Source organism: Gracilinanus agilis, chromosome 3, assembly GCF_016433145.1.
Source record: "Gracilinanus agilis isolate LMUSP501 chromosome 3, AgileGrace, whole genome shotgun sequence".
NCBI lineage: Eukaryota > Metazoa > Chordata > Mammalia > Didelphimorphia > Didelphidae > Gracilinanus > Gracilinanus agilis.
The window spans coordinates 597,136-617,406 of record NC_058132.1 but is presented as its reverse complement, the minus strand read 5'-3'; the positions used below and the strand labels follow the sequence as shown (position 1 = coordinate 617,406).

The 20,271-nt window shown below is 48.0% G+C and overlaps 1 pseudogene; it reads right to left on the bottom strand.

The window, feature by feature from the left end:
- LOC123239261 overlaps positions 1 to 19,803 on the bottom strand; it is a 583,074-nt pseudogene extending 563,271 nt beyond the window's left edge.
- Positions 19,804 to 20,271: the final 468 nt, after the last annotated feature.

Genomic DNA, 20,271 nt, shown 5'->3' with positions numbered 1-20,271 from the left:
TCCACAGTGTGACCCCCACAATCGCCTGCTGCCTCTGAGCTCCCTGAACCAGAGAGAGTCTGAGGTGTTTGAGGGGAACCCAGGAAGGGCCTCACACAGAAATGGGGCCTTTTTCTCAGAAGAGGAGCTTCAAGTGTTCTTGAGCAGAGCTGTTTGCACCAGAGCCAGGACCTGGCTGCATTCCTCCTCTGTTCAATAGAACTCGTTAATGGTCCAGTCCTTCCCTTGATGGACAGGCTTGAAATAAGGGGACTGAATTAACAAGTGTATCACAAGGGTGCCAGACACAGTCAGGACCACACCTGCAAGCCCACAGGTGATGGGACTCGCAAGACACACTGGAAATCTGGGAAATGGGTAATGGCAGAGGAAGCCCCCACAGGCTGGTAACTAGCAGTTGACAATTACTGGTCCCTGACACTAGCCAGGGAAATTCAGGGTTTTAAAGGTATCCTACTGTGGGCTCTTTTTTGGGGTAGAGGAACACAGATAGTACATAAAATAGTTTGATAATGAGATTAAGAAGGGGAAATGTCACACTAAATCTAAACATCTGTGGATAAACTCAAAGGACTGGAAAGTGGGAAACACACTGGCACTAACACAGGCTGTCAGGACAAGCCTGTCAGGTCAGAAGGGGAATGGATGTCTCACTCCTGGGTCCTCTTCAGCTCCAGCGATGGTCTCAGCTTTTCCAGGAACACAGGAGCCACAGCAAAACAGATCCTCAAGGTGATGAAGTAGTCTGGTATGTCCACCATCCAGAACTCAATTCACTGCTCAGCCTGATCTTCCTCATAGGATAGATGGTTTCCAGCAGAAGACCATCCACTTTCCCAGGCTCTTTCTTCAGGCAGTTAAGCAAAGCACCTAAATGCCATCCATCCCAAAGTCTCTCAGGAGGGCTTCCCTTCTCTTCTCACTGTTCCATACTTGGAATTCTCAGGTCTTATCTGACAGCTCGGGCTGCCATCTTATCTATCTTATGCTTATTGCTTCAACTCCTCATTTCCTCATAATAACCCAGGAAGGAGAACATAGTGCTGATTATTATTTCACAATGCTATTAAGGGACTATACAGCAGAAAATTTTAACAGGTAAAAGTTGTCAGCTGCCTTGTATAAACTAGATAGAACTTAGAACTTTAGAGATAGAACTTGAAAGCCCCAAGATGTTAGTTGGCAGCTGGAATACATTTGGGTCTGGTATTTAAATCTATATTGCTACCAAAGTTAAAAAGTAACAGGATTTTTAAGAAAATGGTATATAGGTTTGGAAGGCCCAGAATTTTAGGAGTTTATTTGTCAGTATATTCCACGCTGTCATCTATTTACTGTCACTAAGTAAAAATATGAGCTCTCATAGATAATTACAGGAAAAAAAATTTTTTTAGTTGAAACTGCACAAAATATTGCTCAAACTAGGTATGTTAATTGGTGTAACTTCAGAGTCCAAACTATAATTCAGAATTCTAAAGAGGTTCAGGTCAAAGAACATGCTTCCTTTATAGATCCAACAGTTAATATATTGCAGTTAGTTAAACTAAACTACTAATGCAATGATTTATGAATAATAATTGGATTAACAGCTTAAGATGCTAATGTGAATATATCAGAAGTGAATGTCACTTTTCCCTGAAAATGCTTTTGTGTGAACCATAATACGTTTGTGAAATAAATTTAGGATTACATTTTGAACAGTTTAGTATATTAACCCCTCTAGGACAGTGATGGGCAAACTTTTTAAAGAGGGGACCAAAGGAAAGGAAAACAAAGGGAAGGAAAGAGAGAGGGGAAAAGAGGAAAATATTTATTTTTCTTACAGCCTGTATTCTTTTGTATTCATCAGATTAGGAATAATGTGGGCGGGCCAGATAGAACATGGGGGGAGGGTAAGGAAGGGGGAGCCACATCTGGCCCCTGGGCCGTAGTTTGCCCATCACTGCTCTAGGAAATTGTTAGGCTAAGAATGGAGAGAAAGCAAACTTGTGGACTCACTCAGAGTCCCCCCTCTTTCTTCTCACAGCAGTTTAAGTTAAGGAAACAAATGCTGACAAGCACAAGCAGGTCCTTTGATTACAAATAATTTCATTGGTTTTTGGAAAAAGGATCCCATGATCCACCTTTATGTATAGGAACCCATATCTATTTCTAAAAACAAATTTCCTATGATTTAAAACAGTGCTATTGAAAGTTTTTTTAGAGTAAATCAGTCTCATAAGCCCTCCCTTCTGTGATAATGAGATTAAATCTACCCTGCCCATCTTTAGATTTAATCACCAAAGGTGAAAACATCTCCACTTAACTCACAAGTTGGGAGGTCTGTAACCCATGTGTGCTAGAGTAACAAGTCAGAATTTACTGAATGCCTCCTGGGCAATCCTAAGAAAAGCATCTGTTGTGATTAGACACGTAAACTAAGAGGAGGCCACAGAAGTGATGCAAAAGAGGCCTCTTTAAATAGAGACCTCAGTGAGCTGGGCCCTCTCTTCTGGTTTGTGACCGGGACTTGGAGGAGGTCTAGAGCTGGTGAGACTGTATCACATGGTGAGTGTAAAGACTGAATCTTCCTGAACTTCTCTTAAGGAATTTCCTTTTAATAGAGACTTTGTGGCTGAAGCTTTTGCTTTGTTTGCCTTCAAGGCCCTTTGGGCCTCTGGCAAGGCCTGATTTCCCTCAGCTGAGAGTTAACTAGATCTACCTGGATTGAACTAGGGGATCAGAGCAAATTACCTACTGTGTTAGATTACTGATCCTATCCTATCCTCCCTTTTACTTCCTTATTTCTACTTCCTCTTCTCATTTGTAAGTAAATTTCCATAAAGGTCATTTTGACTTGAGGTTATTCTTTAATTGGGGACTGATAATTGTTCAATTCCCTGGTGACCAAACCTTTTAATATTCACCCAATCAAAACTCCTTCCCCCCCCTTACACTTCTCCTGCTGCTGCTGCTAGAAAGAGTCTTAGAGAGCACTAAAGTGTGCTATCATAAGCAGGAGCATTACTCCCTTTAAATAGGATAGCATCATTTTTCACTGCTATAGAGATGTGTATATAAATAAAGCTTCTCCACAGCAAGTTAGTAATATAAGCTTACATTCACATGAGGTAAATATTTTAGCTATTGTTAGCTTATGTGTATACAAGCAGTTTGTGTTCGAATTATGATCATGATTAGTTTGGGAATATTACTGATTATTGGGTAGAATGTTTTGTCCTTTAAGAAGAAAGTCGCCCCATCTGCTATGCTTTGCTCTTAGTGGTAGTTGATGCTCAGTCTGTGCAGGTGTATTTCTAAGAAGCTCTTTTCCCCTCCCTTGGGTCAATGTATCCTATTTTCATGTTTCTATGGAGACTTTCTCCAATTTGATGTGGCTTCAGCCCACCAGGAGATGCTCATAAAGACATTCTCTCCCACCTTCTCCTGGCCTTTCAGTTCATGGGCATTCCCTGAATTCTCAAAACAGATATTATTGGCCCAGCCTAGACTTCAAAATCTCTCGTATTTATCCGCATCTTCTTTTGGAATAATTTTAATACAGAGATTCATCTACCCTCAAGGACAAGTGATCATTGAACAAACTCACTTAATTAAACTATCGGCCACATCAACGTCTACATTCCTCTGTAATAGTAACCTCTCACTACCCCTAGTGAATTCTGGCTCATGTTTATTTTGTCATCACTTGAACTCAGATGTCATGACTAACACTTGGCAGCCTCCCATGCTGTCAGGTCGAGCGGATCTGCTGGTATTTCTCCTGCAGGCGCTGACTCTCCCATTAGGGTACCGGAGTGGCCTGTCTGACACCCCCAGGACTCCTACCCCCAGCCACCGCCATCACCTGCTTGATCCAACACAAAGAAGATGACAGCTCTGCCTCCAGTCGAGATCTTGAGCCCAGGGAGCTAGCAGAGCCCACTGACCAACATGGTGACAGATCAAACACTGGATACATAAGAAATGATGCAGAGAGCTGTGAACTGAACCGGAATTTACACAACTGCTGCATTATCTAATTTGTGTCTGTCTGATCGATGGAATGACTCATTGCAAATCTAGAGTTAGGAATGATGATGCGCTCTCTTGGTCTCCTGACAGAGGCATCATGGACTAGACATTCAGAGAGGGGCATGCCAATTCAATATGGCCTATGAATGAATTTCGAAATTCGACTATACTAACTTTTTGCAGTGGAGTATTTGGGGGAGAGATAAGAATTGAGAGGGAGAGGGAAGAGAGGAAACTGAAAAAGCAGCTAAGCAGCTCAGTGATTTGAGTCAGGAAAAATCCCAAGTTATGAGAATCTGGTAAGTCATTTGATTGCTGTCTGTCTCAGTTTCCTTGAGTGTAAAATGGGAGTTTTAATAGCACTACCTCCCAGGGTTCTTATGAGGATCAATTGAGATGATTTTGTAAAGGTGCTTAGCATAGGGATTGATGCATAGTGGTGTCACATAAATGCTCATTCCATCCCGTCTCCCCAGTAACAGAAAAGGGGGCAATCAGAAGCATCCACAAAGCCCTTAAAGTGCACAGGAATGACTGGGCAGACATTCAGGCAGAGGATGACAGGTCCATGAAACAGCCAGTACTTAAAATATTTGTCAGTGTTTTCTCTTTTCTAAAGTTTTATCTTTGTTTTATTTTAATAACTAATTTCCACACCAACATTCCCAATTCATATGATTCGTGTTGTCTCTCTCTCCTTTTCCCTCCCTCCTCCCAGAGTTGACAAGCAATTCAATCTGGCTTATACATGTATTATCACTCAAAACCTGTTTCCATATTATTCATATTTGTAATAGAGTAATCTTGTAAAAGCTCAAACCATAGACCCAAATAAACACGTGATAAATCATGTTTCCTTCTGCATTCCTATACCGACAGTTCTTTCTCTGGAGGTGGAGAGCATCTTTCTCCAAGTCCCTCAAAATTGTCCTGAATCACTATATTGCTGAGAGTAGCTAATTCTATTACATTTGATCATCTCACAGGGGTTCCGTCTCCTGGTTCTGCTTCTTTCACTCTGCTACAACAGTTCATGAAGGTCTTTCTGGCTCTTTCTAAAATCATCCTATTCCTCATTCCTTATAGCACAATCGTATTCCATCACCATCACAGACCACAATTTGCTCAGCCATTTCAGAACTGATGGACATCCCTTTAGTTTCCAATTCTTTGCCACCCCCCAAAAACAAAGCTATAAAAATTTTTGTAAAAACAGATCCTTTCCCATTTTTTTTATCTCTTTGGGATTCAGACCTAGGAGTGGCATTGCTGGATCAAAGGGTGTGCATTTTTAAAGCCCTCTGGGCATATTTATAGACATAATGACCTTGGTCTGGTCATGGCTATTTCCATATTGCTTCTCCCTTTCAACTGTGAGCCACTGCAGAGCAAGGACTGTCTTTTGTTTTTCTTTGCATGCCCAGCACAGGGCCTGGCACATAGCAAGTGTTGAGTAAATACATAATAAAGCTGATGAGTGGCTGGAGGCTTTATATACAGTCCTTTTTCGGTCATTTGGATGTAGAAATGTTGGTGTTGGCATCAGTCAGCATCAGAATAAGAAAATATTACATTTTAAGGCAATTACAATGTACTGGAATGGAAAACAACTTCAGAATGTGGGGTAAGGATGGGGCTGCTTGATATTTACTCAATCAAATCAAATCAGCACTCCTCAAATGAAGTGAGAGGCTCCATTGGCCCATCCCAAATGTTGGCTTTGGACCAAACTTGTCAGTCACTAAACATTTATTAAGAGCAGCGGTTCCCAAACTTTTTTGGCCTACCACCCCCTTTCCAGAAAAAATATTGCTTAGCACCCTGGAAATTAATTTTTTAATAGCAATTAATAGGAAAAATAAATGCACCTGTGGCCATCACCGCCCCCCTGGATCACTGCAGCACTCACCAGGGGGCAGTGGCGCCCACTTTGGGAATCACTGATTAAGAGCATCATTTGCCAGGCATTGTGTTTACTGCTAGATACAGAAAGAATGGCAAAAGAAAAGGGGAGAGATAACAGTCTAACGGGGGAGACAGTGAGCTGTAAGATTAAAAATTAACATACAATAAGCCCGAGTATTATATTTAATAAGATTTATTAATAATAACTAAAATAAAAAGCTAGAGTAAAAAGGGTGCTAACCCAGCCACAGTTGCGAGAGAGAACTCGGAGCCACCAGAGAAGAGAGAACCAGAGTGGGCTTACACACAACTATATACAAATAACGTAAGGACGCAAACGTGGGGACGAAGGGAAAGGGATGCTGAAAGATGAAGTCCAAGGGTACAAGATTTCTAATTATACAGAGAAAATGACAAGGAACAAATAATCAGCAGAGGAAAGGCCCTGGAATTAAGGGAGATCCGAAAGATTTCCTGCAGTGGTGGTTAAAAGTCCTGAGAGACTGGCTTTTGAGGGAGAAAATCAATTTACTGACCAGGCTAGTAATACCCAATAGATGATTGATGACTTCTCTCCAAGATCAAAAACCAAGTTCCACCTCAGGGATCATTAGTTTTGGAAACTCACTCTTTAGCCCCCTAAACACCTCTGGTGCATGAGGAGCTAATGAGGTGGGACATCATTCTCTCCATCCTTCTCCAATTCTCTGATTGATGGTGAACGAACAATCATATTCCTGGTCCCATGACTCCAATGTCCAGAAAGAGACATCAAGTCTTGCCCAGTTAGGAGTGACTTTGTTCAACGTTTGTTTGTTTTTTTAAACCCTTCCCTTCTGCCCTAGAATACATACTAAGTATTGCTTCCAAGGTAGATGAGTGGTATGGGTAGGCAACTGGGGATAAGTGACTGACCCAGGATCACACAGCCACTTCAATGTTTTTCAATGCATGAGTCAAGGTCTCTATCCTACTATCTGCTGACACACTTGACCTAAATTAGTTCCTATTTACCCGGCAAGATAGAACCTACAATCTACTTTTCTATCACCCCACAATGGAAGATAATCTAGGGTGAGGCATTCCTTGAATTTCCTAGGAACAAAGGAATGAGTAAGTAGGTCCAAGAGAAGAATCAATTCAAAATCCCAAAATGTAAGTAATTCAATATATTGGAAATAAATCCTCTCATTCCTCCTTCTGATTTTTTTTGGAAGACACAACAGTCTCCTCAACAAGTCACTGCAGAGATATTTATAAATTTGGGACTGACTCACCAGGAAATGGGATGACCTGAAGATACTCTACATTTCATGGAGGGTTTAACTATGATGTTAGGTGTTTTTTAATATGTTTAAAAGTGATTTATTGACACACTGACAGAAAGCTATTAAGGGAATGCTTTCCCTCTGGCACAAGGGTTTTCCAAACAAAGAATAACATAAGGGTGCAGGGGGAAGAAAAGAGGGGGATAGGTATGTGGCCCAACCCCCACTGTCATATACAAAGACTCACAGTCTCCTGATGGAGCTGTCCAATTTCTGGGGCCATCTTGTATTGATGTCATCTTCCCCTCCTTGGGCCTTCTAGCATTTACGCTGATTTTCAGAGCCATTTCTCCTCTTATGGGGAAAACCAAGGGAGTTAACTTAGGTATTATAATGTGGGTTCAGAAAGGTGAGTAGGAGACAGGAATGGACAAAAGGTGGGGACTTAACAAGTTAGGGAAACTGGTTTAACAGTTAAGGAAAATGACTGTTGACAGAAGTGACAGTTAGGCCCTGTCACCCTGCATCACAGAGACAAGGGGTCTGTGAAACCAGCAAGCAAATGTCAAGAGGGCTTGTAAACAAGTTTTAATTAAAAGAACTATGGTCTAAAGCAGCGATTTCCCAAAGTGGGTGCTAACGCCCCCTGGTGGGTGCTGCAGTGATCCAGGGGAGCGGTGATGGCCACAGGTGCACAATAATCCTATTAATTGCTATTAAAAATTTTTTAAATTAATTTCCAGGGCGCTAAGTAATATTTTTTTCTGGAAAGGGAGCGGTAGGCCAAAAAAGTTTAGGAACCACTGGTAAAGGATGGGAATTGGGGTTTCTATTCTTGCAAATTATGGGCAAACCACAGGGTCAGGGGAGGGACTTATCTACACTAAGCTAGTAACTTTAGCAGGACAGGGCACAATGGAGATCAGGAATGAAAGTGGGATATCCTCACTGCAGAGTCCTGTCACACTCCAGCGATGTTACAGCTTTCCCAGGTCTTCAGCCAGCACACCTTCAAGTGGGTAGATCTGGGAGCTAACCCAGCCCAAGTTAACCGGCAACTCAGGTTGGGATTCATAGTCTCTACCAAAAAATCTCCCACAAGTAGATGACAGTCTTCCTTCTGGATCCAGGGAATCGGGATACAAACGCCACTGTTTCCAGACACAAAACTTCTATCGTTCCCTTAGGCCATGAACTCCTCTCAATACAGGTAACGTTTATTTTATTTAATCTAATCATTGTTTTTAACTCTTCTATGTGTCATTAATGTTTATTTAGTCAAATACAACTCTATAAATACAAATGATGCCTTATAAAATGGGTTTTCTGGGTGTCTGGAATGGTTTCATTCAATTCACATTATTCCTTATGGTAAAAATTCATTTGGTACTTGAACTTTTTGGCATCTGAACTTGTCTTCTGGAATGAATTAATGAGTACCAAGGTATCACTACATTCTCTCATAACTCTAGGGAAAACATATGTGACCCCTTAGCCCAAAGCACCCGATAAAAACATTTCCATCCAGCATCACCTCTTGGGAGCCTGGCAACCAGACAAGTATGACCTTTCCTCCATCTCCTCAGTCATAGGCTCCACTCCCCTTCCCTCTTTTAAACTTTGAATGAAGTCCCCAACCTGGCCCCCACCCTCCAGTCATCCCCCTTCCCTTTTCTCATAGACCTTGCCTTGGCTTGTTTACCATTTCCTCTTTTCCTTTCCTGGCATTTTTCTTCAGGTCCTGACAGCTCCATCTTCTTAGTCCTTTCAACCTCATCTAAATCTCCTGTTTTCCCCAGATTTCTACCGATCCTAATGAAAATCCCAACTCCAGTCCTCAGAGAGAAAGAGATCCCAGAAGGTCAACTACTGACTTAGAAAACCACAAATTAGGATCATCCATTTTACTGTATATTCACTTTGTTATAACATTTTCCAATTACATTTAATCCAGACCAGTCACATTTAATGTTCCTGGGGAGTCTGACACCTCTGTTCTACAGGATCCCTTTGCTTCTCCCCTTCATTCTGGTGTCTTCCTTCTGTTCATTAACTCCAACTTCTCTCATATATAGCATGTTTGCAAGTAGTTATTTGCATGTGGTTTCTCTAATTGGAGTGTGAGCTCCTTGAGGACAGGCACTGCCTTTGGCTTTTCTTCAAAGCACTAACATTTAGCCTGGCACATGGTAAGTGCTTAATGACTAGCTCCCTCTCTTTCCTTTCAATCCTCTCCCAGAAGGCAGAAGTAGTATCTGGATCCGGAAAGAGTTCTAATACAAAAGTTCCTGACTTCTCCTCCCCAGGCTCTCTCTTTACTAAAAGGCCTCTGGACAAGTGAAATGCTATCTGTCCCAACCCATCCTACTGCCCACCAACACGTCTTCCATTTTACTTGTGGGTAACCGGCTCTGTGGTTGGCTGGCAGCTTCCATTCCTTCCCGGCTCCTCATTCTGCCTCGGTGACCAAGCAGAGCAAGTATCATCCCTCTTCCTCCTCACAACTACAGACACTTAAGGCTCCATAATGGCCCTCCCAGGTCTTCTCTTCTCTAGATTCCCTCTACTGTAGCCCCACCATCTGTCTTGTGCTTCGGAGGCCTTAGGTTGGGGCAGGTCCATGGCTGCCATGCTTGGCAAGTTACAAAGGTGACTCTCCAAGGCCAGCCACAGTACCGTCTTCTCTAACTTAGGGTAAATCAGCAGCAGCTCCTGACAATCTCATCTCAGTTAGTCCCATTACTGACTCTCCTGGAGGTTAAAACTCAGGAAACAAGGTTGAATTGACCATGAATGTCAAAGCTGCTTCCAGAATTTACCCTTCTGCCCCAGAGGACTGAATCAGATGGAAGATACTTAACTCTTAAGTGCCTCTCAATCACCCTTGACAAGATTAGCTAAATCAAATCTTAAATTCCTCTTCAACTACCTTAGTATCTGTCTCTAAGCCACCCCCAGGTACCCCAGCCCCTGGATTACATGCACCATCCCAAAGTCTGTTGTCCTTCCTTTCCCCACATTCTGCAGTTCAACAGGAATTCCCACTTAATTATATTTCTGGTGTCTTTCCCAAGACTGCAGTCCCTCCAGGGCAGTGTTTTTTCCTTCAGTCTCATGCGCCCTATTATTATAGCTCTGAGTATTCTTCAGGTTGACCCTTCCATGTCCCTATGCCCCAAGGTATCCATTAAGACCTCTTGCATAGTATTGAACCTCTCCTAAACACCACCAAAGATTCCTCTATCTCTAGTGCTCACAGAAACCTCTTTAACTTGAAAGCTCCATCCAAGCCTGGAGTTCACACTGAACACACTCCACAACCCTGCTGCCTCTCCCTCTGGTTTCTCCACTTAAGGGTCTCATTCATCTCCAGGCTGAATTGTTGACTTTCTCTACCATACCCTGACATGGAGTCCTTTCACCCTCTTTACCCCTCAACATCTTCAGCTTCCTCTTATGTGTTGTTTTCCCTTAATACAATGTAAAGTCCTGGAAAGGACTTTCTGCTTGTTAGTTGTATCCCTAGTCTGTATGGCACCAAACTGTAAATGCATAATAAATGCTGGATGACTCTCTAGAACTCCCAGAAAAGGTGGTGTGGGTGGGGGCAAAAACGGAATGCTTTAGAAATGCTCTCTGGAGCTGTCCTTTGCCAGGTCCTGGATTGCCAGAAATAGTAGTAATGATTATTGCCCAGAGATCCTGGAAGCAGGCCAGCAGACTTCTCTGTGGTTTATCAAGTAGATATGGGTGGTCATCTCTGCAACCTTCAGGAGGAAATCAACAAGTATTAGCCTGGAGACAAGAAGATTCAAAGGGCTAGAATAGTGGTCTTTAGACATCTAAGAAGCTTCAGTGCGGGGAGAAAAGATCAGGCTGGTTCTGTTTGGGTCTAGGAGGCAGAATTAAATCACTGAGGAGAAATTACAAATGGGCAAATTGAAGCCTGCTGGCAAGAGAAAAAACCAGTTACCCCTTCCTGATCCCTTTCCCTCTCTTGGAAATCATCATGGGCCTGTGGTTCATTCTTCATTTTCAAAAGGAACCAATGACATCGCAGGACATCTTAACTTGGGTGTAAATTGGACTTCAGTGAGGCAGAGTTAAACAGTGTTGTCAGCCCCACTCTCTCTTCCAGTTATTAAAGTCCAGTGGCAAGACAAAAGTCAAGACGACTAGCGATGGCTCAAGATGCGATAGACAACCTCAGCTTCTTCAGTGTCTCACCAAACTCTAAGTGCTCCACAGCCCCTGCTCCGGTCACTTTCTGCCTTTCTGCCAGGGGACACCTTCACACACCTGGGGAAGATATCCCCATAACTCAACAATGGATTTGAGATCTTCTGGTTCCTATCAATCTGTTTTAGACACCTGCCAAGATCTTACTTTACCTTAACAGGTCATGGCCACTGCGTGTGCTACAACTTCCTGGAGCCACAGGTGAAAGATGGGTGGCAGAGGGGCCCCAACATCAAAGGAGGAAAGCAGCCCACAAAATGGATCGAAAAGCCCTCACATCCAAGGTATCAGTCTTTCCTGAATGCCTGTATATTCCTCTGATAATCATATTGGCAAAATATAAATCCACAATAAAAGGGTGAGGGACAGGCACTAAACATAAGGGAAATAAAATAACCAAAGAACCAATAATATCTCATGTTTTTTTATCAGTTTTAAAAGGTAAAACAGATTTTACTCCCTCTGAGCAACACGAATAATAAGAAATTAGCAGAAGACAAATCAGTTATTATTTATAGTGTGAATGGTTTAAATTCCACTATTAAAAGAAGAGAGGCTAGATTCCAGCACCTTACAGGCCATCTGGCATATAGAGTAGGCTTTTCATAAATGGTTGTTGATCAATTCTATTCTTTCAGAAAAAAACATTTACTGAAGGGAGATAAAGCTAAGCTAAATTCTATAGAGCTAACTTCTCTCTCTGGAATGAATCTTTTGATGCCGGGTTAGGTTTGTGCTGCGTGTAAAGGTTTTCCCGCATTCCTCACACTTATAAGGCTTCTCTCCTGTATGAATCTTCTGATGTTTACTAAAGTTTGAATGGTGCCTGAAGGTTTTCCCACACTCACTACATTCATAAGGCTTCTCTCCAGTATGAATCCTCTGATGTTCCACCAGTTCTGATCGGTGACTGAAGGCTTTGCCACAATCTTGACATTTAAAAAGCTTCTCTCCACTATGAATCTTCTGATGCTTGATAAGGCTTGACCACTGTCTGAAGGCTTTCCCACACTCATGACATCTGAAAGGCTTCTCTCCTGTGTGAATCCTCTGGTGCTGGATGAGGACAGAAGACTTACAGAAGGCTTTTCCACACCTGTCACACGTATAAGGCTTCTCTCCAGTGTGAATCCTCTGATGGACAATGAGATAGGAACTGCTGCTGAAGGCTTTCCCACACTCAGGACACTTGTACGGCTTCTCTGAAGTGTACGTCCTCTGGTGGACGATGAGTTCTGAGTGGTGGTTAAAGGTCTTCCCACATTCAGCACACTTGTGGGGCTTCTCTCCCGTGTGAATCCTGTGATGGACGATGAGGTAGGAGCTGTTGCTGAAGGCCTTCCCGCACTCGGTGCATTTATAAGGCTTCTCTCTCGTATGGATCCTCTGGTGGACAGTGAGGTAGGAGCTATTGCTGAAGGTTTTCCCACATACATCACATTTGTAAGGCTTCTCTCCTGTGTGAATCCTCTGGTGGACGGTAAGGGCTGAGCGGTTATTGAAGGCCTTCTCACACTCGGTACACTTATACGGCTTCTCTCCGGTGTGGATTCTCTGATGTACAACAAGGGCTGAGCGGTTACTGAAGGTCTTCTCACACGCATTACACTTATGTTTCACACCAGACTTCTGATGCTCGGTCACTCGCCTTAAGGGACTCTCCTCCTTTCCCAAGAGCTCCTCGCTGAGGTCCTCCCTGACCCTCAGAATGGAGCTCCTATCACCCTCTCGAGCTTTTAATACCAGTCCAAAATATTGGGAAGATTCTTCTTTAGGGATGGTCCCCTTCAACGTTTCCTCCTGGGTCTGGTTCGTCATCTCCCAGCCTAAAAAAAGAGAAAGGTGAAGGCTGAGGGTTCTCTGTGGCTCTGAACTAGGCAGCCTGAAGTCGCACAGTGGTCAGGGGTGCCCCGGAGAGGAAAGTGGGGTGAATGACTGTCCTTCCCTCTCTGGGGGAACAGGATAGGGTCAGAAACAGGAAAGTTACGGGGAAAACAAAAAGAAACCAAGAAGGCCATGCCAAAGAGGCAGAAAGAGCCACGTCATGAACACAGTGATCACGGAGGAAGAGGGAAAACCACCCCAAACACACTGACAGTTCAAGATCGATCCACATGTGTTTATGAAGCTGCCCCCCAAGGCCAGACACACGGACGAGGCCTCAGTCAGGAGAGCCACCGCACCACCCGAAGACATGAGGCAGAGAAAAGTGGAGGCCCCCGAGCAAAGGCCCAAAACGAGCCTCTGACCCTGCCATCATCCCTCCTTGATCCCCCTCGGCCTCTCAAACATGGGAGGCAGCCCAGTGCCTGGGCAGTTGGCTGGTGCTGATGAAGCACCTACTGTGTACCAAGTACTGGACTTGGACCCAAGAAAGGTCAGAAATGGTCCTGACCTTGGGGACTTGCCATTAAAGAGAAGCGTGCTCCTCCCAGAGGCCAGGAAGGCAAAGTTCTGGGGGGAGGTCGTGCCAGAGGAGAAGAGGGACATGCCCAACCCTGGTGGAACTGCTGGGCCATCATGCCATCTTGACTGAGAGACGGGAGGAGTCCAGGATGAGGTGTCACCAAGGCAATGGGGGGAAATGGGGGAGGTTTAGGTGCAATGAGTTTAAGGTGTCTCGGGAATATCTGTTTCCAGATAAGAGACTCAAAGTCAATGGAGAGTTCAGGGTGAGAGAATTAAATGAGTTACAGCCAAGATAAAAGGTGCAGAGGAGATCCCACACACAGAGCCCACGCAGAGAAGGAAGGGTCTGTGATAATTAGATTAAGTCTACACTGCCCATCTTTAGATTTAATCACCAAAAGGTGAAAGCACCTCCAAAATTCTGGGAGGTCCTTAACCCACGTGTGCTAGTGAGTGACGTATCAGAATCGACTGACTGCCCCCTTGGTGGTCTATGAGAAAGCGTCTATTGTGACTGGACACGCAAACTAGGGGAAGGCACAGGAAGTGACACATAAGTAACCCCTTTAAAAAGAGGGAGTTGAGTGAGTGAGGGGTCTTCGGGGGAAGAGGGCGGCCAGTGAAGGAGCTCTTATAGTTTTCCTGGTTTGTGGAGGAGTGCTGACTGGATCGCCGAGACCCTGTGAGACCACTTTCAATATCTTCTTTGAATTCCACGTGGTGAGTTTAAAGACTGACTGAATCTTCCTAAACTTCTCTTAAGAAACTTCTCTTAATATACTCTGTGAATGAAGTTTTGCTTCATTCCCCTCCGGGCCTCTGGCCCTCTGACTCTTGGCTGAGGGTTAATTAGATCTACCTGGATTAATTAGAGGATTGTAGTAATTTACCTACTGGGTTAGGTTCTTATTTCCTCTCTCTCTTCTTAATTGTAAATAAACTTCCATAAAGTCAATTTTGACTTGAGATTATTCTTAATTGAGGATTGATAACAGTTCGATTCTCTGGCGACCATCTTTTAATATATTGAACCTGAAAAACCCCTTTTTCCTCCTTACGGGTCCCAGCGGCCTGGAAGCCCAGAGAGAAGAGGGTCACTTGGGCCAGAACAGAGGGGCTGAGTCAGGTCCGAAACCAGGCCGCAGGCCCAAGAGTCAGAGGAGGAGAGGCCGGACCTCCCAAGGGCGGCTTTCTGAGGGAGAGAGCCAAGAAGGAAGAGGAATGGCCGGGGTGGTCAGGGGACGGATGGGGAGGTGTTCTCAGGAGAGGGGAGGAAGAAGGGCAGGTCCTGAGGCAGTGTAGACAATCACGACTGATGCACTGAACCCCAAAGGCTCCAATCCCCAGCTGCTCCCCGTGGCGGAGGAGGAGAGCCAAAGGCGGAAGGGATGGGGAGGACAAGACAGTGCCTGGAGGTTCCAGGGCACAGGGACAAAGCACAGGCAGCTCTGGCTGGTGACTCTGGGGGGCGAGACCCGGAGGAGCTTCAACACCAAGAGGTTGTCAGTGGGACAGATTAGACGGGAGAATCGGAACCACATTCAATACACCGAAAAGAGAAATGACTTGGGCAAGAGCACGCTGTTTCTAGAAATAGAGCACAATCTGGAACAGTTCAAGTTGGTCCGGCCCACACTTCACAGGCCTCCAAGATGGATCGGCGCCACCCAACAAGGCACGAGAAGGCATGGCAAAGGTTCATCAACACCACAGAGGAGCCCCGAGGCTTTGCCGTCCCCCAACACCCACCCAGATGTGGGGGCGCAGGGACGCCTCTCTGGGCCTCCCCGGCCTGCCCACCCTGAGCCAGGCCTCCAGAGAGGGCCAGACAAAGGCGGGGCAGCCACCGTGCTGCCTAGAGAGAGGGTGACCCGGCCGAGGCCAGGAGGGACAGCCAGGTCCGGCTGAGCAAGGAGATTTGGGTCCTTCCAGTGCGAAGCGCCCATCCCCCACTGAGGGAGGGGAAACGCTTTGTAGCTGCGCCTTCAGACATCTCCCTCCCCAAGGACCAACTAGGCAGAGGGCAGGGGAGAGAGGGGGAGGGCAGAGGGGGAGGGGCAGAAGGGAGGGCAGAGGGATGTGGTACTTGTGGCCCTTCATAAGGGCTGATCTGTGCTTGTCAGTTAAAGAGGGGCTCAAAGGGCCCCCCTCAAGTGCCCCCCAGAATGCCAAGGGCAACAGGAGCCGGCCGCCCTCTGGGGCTCCAGGAGGAGGCTGCCAGCGAGTGCCACACGGAGAGCCACATGGGAGCGAGCCATGCCGGGTCCATGTGCCGCGCCAGCTCGCAGAGTCTGGTGAGGGGAGGCAGCACCCGGCTCACTGCAGGCAGAAGCGCGGGGCCTCCTCGCGCGGCTTCTGAGGGAAGTGACTGGCCCAGGGTCACGAGAGGGGAATCGGCCCTCTCAGAGGCAAGTTGGGAGGGGACGCCTGGCTCCAACTCAGATGTCAGCATGGCAAAGGCTGGGGGGGCAGCCCAGTGGCTCAGGGGTCCTAGGTTCAAAACTGGCCTCAGACACATCCTGGCTGTGTGACCCTAGCCTAGTCACTTAACCCCTCTTGGGAAGCTTTGGGGGAGAGAAGGGGGGGAGGTGCTCCCCGACTCTGCCATCAGGATGGCAAAGATGGCGTCCGGGCAACAGGACATGAGCAGCGCCAGAGAATGGATGGGACGGCTGGCCACTGCCAAGAGAAAGGTGAAACGGGCGTGCAAAGCCCGGGACACTGTGCAGGGCACCCACAGAAACACGCTCAGCCCCAAGCACACACATGTGGGCACACACATACTCGCATGCACACAGGGGTGTCACAAGATGCTCCTGCATGGGCACACATGTGTACATGGCACACACACACACGTGCAGGCACAAACCTTCACGAGGCCAGCCGTGCCCATGCCAGCATAGCCAGAAGCACACGGACACACGCAGGTACACACGCGTGCACATGTGCATGAGCTCACAGATGACACGCTTTCACGGGAACAAAGAGGCCTGCACACATGGATGGGGGGACACAGGCGTGGGCACACTCAGGCAAACACATTCACCTTGGGGCACACGCATGCGCAGGTATGTGTATAGGCACTCATGCCCGTGTGCACACAACATAAAACACACATGTGGGCACACACGAAGCACAGCCGCCGCACACGTGAGCAGAACAGCCACATCCGCATGCTCGCCTAGGTGTGTACAAATATCCTGACGTGTGCACAGGGCACACATAACACGCAGGGACATACTAAGCACAGGTGCCATCCCATGGGGCCCCTGCACACACCTGTGTGTGCCACATGGCCAGGCACGCACACTCGGGGTATGCCCCGCCCCCCCGGGGCCTCTGGTGCCAGGTCCCAGAGCCTCCCAGAGTTGCCTCTGCTGCAGAGCTCATGCTGGCCACAGGGAGAAGGTGGAGGGACCACCCGTACCTCATGCTATGGCATCTCGGCCATTCATTCACAGGGAGAAAACGAGAGGACCAATGACTCAGTTTACTCAGGAATAAAGTCGGTTTTCAGGCCAGAAAGACGGCCCAGAGACATCCTTGTTTCTTACCCAGCTGGACCAGCATCAGCCCCAAAGTCTCTGAGTTCTGAGCTAACACATTGCGGGGGGGGGGGGGGTAGGGGAGGCACAAATGTCCGAACACGCCCCCAAGCCACCTCTCCTGCTGCAGCCACAACTGGACTTTAAATATACACATATGCATCCGCTCACATCAAGCCTCCACTCCGAGTGCAACCCCCAAGGACCCCAGTCAGGAAGAAGAGGCTGCATCACAGGCCACCTTACCCAGGGACACCAGGTTCCGGTAGGTCTCCAACATCACCTCCTGGTACAGCTGCCTCTGAGCCGGGCCCAGCCGCCCCCACTCCTCGGGGGTGAAGTCCACGGCCACGTCGCGGAAGGTCACAGGACCCTGAAACACCAAGCACACAACTGCTGAGGGAGTGCCGGGAAACCAGGAAGAGGTTTTTCTAGGTCTTTGGCCTCCATTTCTTCTTTTGTAAAATCTGACAACATGCAATGTCTCTGCCTAACAGGACATGCTAGGTCACGAGTACTAAAGCCTAGAAAAGCCTCTTGAAGAAGGTGAGTCTAGAAGGAAGAAAAGCAACCTGATAGGCAAACAGGAGAAGATAGAGCATTCCAGACACAGAGGAGAGCCAGGAAAGGTGTGGAGGTGGGAGATGCAGAGTCACGTGAGGAATAGTTAGAAGGCAAAGCTCACTGGATCCCGGCACGCGCAGAGGAAAGAAACCTGTACAAAGAGTGAAAAAGTAGGACAAAGCCAGGCTAGGAAGACCTTGAAATTCTAAACAGGGGAAGGAGACCCTGGAGCCCAATGAGCAAGAAAAAGGCACAGGAGGGTGGAGGATGGAGTAGAGAGATGAGAGGCCTAAGGCCCACAGAGCCCCCCAGCAACCACTGCAACAGGCCAAGCATGAGGTGATGAGGGCTTGCACCAGGGTGAGGGCAGTGTCAAAGAAGAAAAGAGAGTGTATTGGAGACATTGGGAAGAACTGAAATCAACCAAAGATGCTGCAGAGGTGAAACTGACCAGAGATGCTGCAGAGGTGAAACTGACCAGAGATGCTGCAGAGGTGAAACTGACCAGAGATGCTACAGAGGTGAAACTGACCAGAGATGCTGTAGAGGTGAAACTGATCACAGATGCTACAGAAGTGAAACTGACCACAGATGATGCAGAGGTGAAATGGACCAGAGATGATGCTGCAGAGGGGAAATGGGAAGAAAAGAGTAGCAGAGGTGAAATTCACCCAAGATGCTAAAGAGATGAAATCCATCTCAGATGATGCAGAGGTGACACCTTGGTCTTGACACGATCTTGGATCTAAGGGGTGAGGCAGTGGGAGTCCAGGATGACACCTAGGCTAGGAGTCTGAGGGATCAGGAGAATGGTGATAGAGAAAGGGGAGGAGCTTGTTCTGCTCTGGACATCTAGTTCAAGAGTCTGAAAGGTCACTGGCACAGAGGGGCTGAAGGTCAGAGAGACGACCAGAGAGTGTCTCCAAAAAGCTAAGAGATGGATCCATAGGAGCCAGTGAGGTCCCCAAGAGAGAAGGCAGCCCACGCCAGAGCCTGGGTGAGACCTGGACGCCAAAGTCAGTGAAAGAGACAGAAAGAATGGCCTGCTCAGATGCCCTGGAGCAGAGAAGCATGGGGTATGACAACTGGGAACTCCGCAGCGGGGTTGTGGCCACCAAACCATAAGGGGCTGAGAGGTGAGAGAAGAGAGGAAGTTGAGACGGCAAGTGTAGACAGTCCCAAGTCATAGGGGAGCATGTGGGAGGTTCCCTAACGCTGCAGGATGTGTGTAGACAGCAGGGAAGGAGCCCGAGGCCAGGGAGACCCCGAAGATCATCGAGAGGAAGCAGCCTTCTCGAAGAGATAGGGGTAAGGGAGGGCAGGGCCCTGGGAGACCCAGAAGGAAAGGCGGCCTTGGCAGGGAGGTGGAGGAGCAGGAGAAGGCCAGAAGAGGGAGCACGAGGCCTCCATCTTCCCATCAGACCCCAGGGAGGCTCTCCTCCGCTCCGAGGCTAAGCACGAAGGAGGAAGGAGGGCCGGCTGGCACTTCGGTAAGGGGTGGGCGGTGCCGGGGGTCCGAGGGTGAGAACAGGCTGGTGGCTGCCCAGCCCAGGTGAGCTCAGCCAAGCCTTGGAGGCTGCCCGAGGCACTCGGAGGGCCTCCTCTCCTCCCCGCCCCCCCCAGGCCCCTGCCAGCTCCGCCACCTCTCCAGGGGCCCCCAGCAGCCAAGCCTCCCTTCTGCCTGGGGGGGCCGGCCCGGATCTCCCCCGGAAACCAGCCAGGAGCCATTTGCAGAGCGGGAGATGGGGCCACCTACCTGGGAAGGGGCCTCCGGGGGCGCTCCGCGGTCCTCCGGCTCGGTGGGCAGAGCTGGGGGAGGACACAAGAGGCTGAGGGGCAGCGGCTGCAGCTCGCCCCATCCCGAGGGCCCGGCGTCCCAGCAGGGCCTCCCCCCTCACCTCCCTCCTCCAGCATCCCCGGCGCTCCCGGAGTCGAGCTCGGGCTGGCTGGGGGGGGGGGAGGGGGCGGCCTCTGGCTAGCAGGAAGAGGTGAGCCCGCGGCTGCCCACAGGAGGATGTTATTGAGCGGCTTCTGCGGGCCTCGGGGGAGCAGGCCCGCGCCCGGGGGGTCCGCCAGGTCCCGAGGCTCCCGCCCAGCCTGGCCCCGCCCCTCTCCCGCTCCAAGAGCCCCGCCAGGCCCGGCCTGGGCGTCCCGCTACCCCCCCAAGCCCCGGAGGGGGGAAGGAGCTTCGGGGGGCGGGGCCCAGGAGGGCGGGGGCGGGGGTGGGGTGGAGGACGAGCTCCGGAGAGCTGGAAGGGCCAGGAAGACTTGCTGAGCCCCAGCTTAGCTCCTCCATCGGACGAACGAGGAAGCCGAGGCTCAGGGAG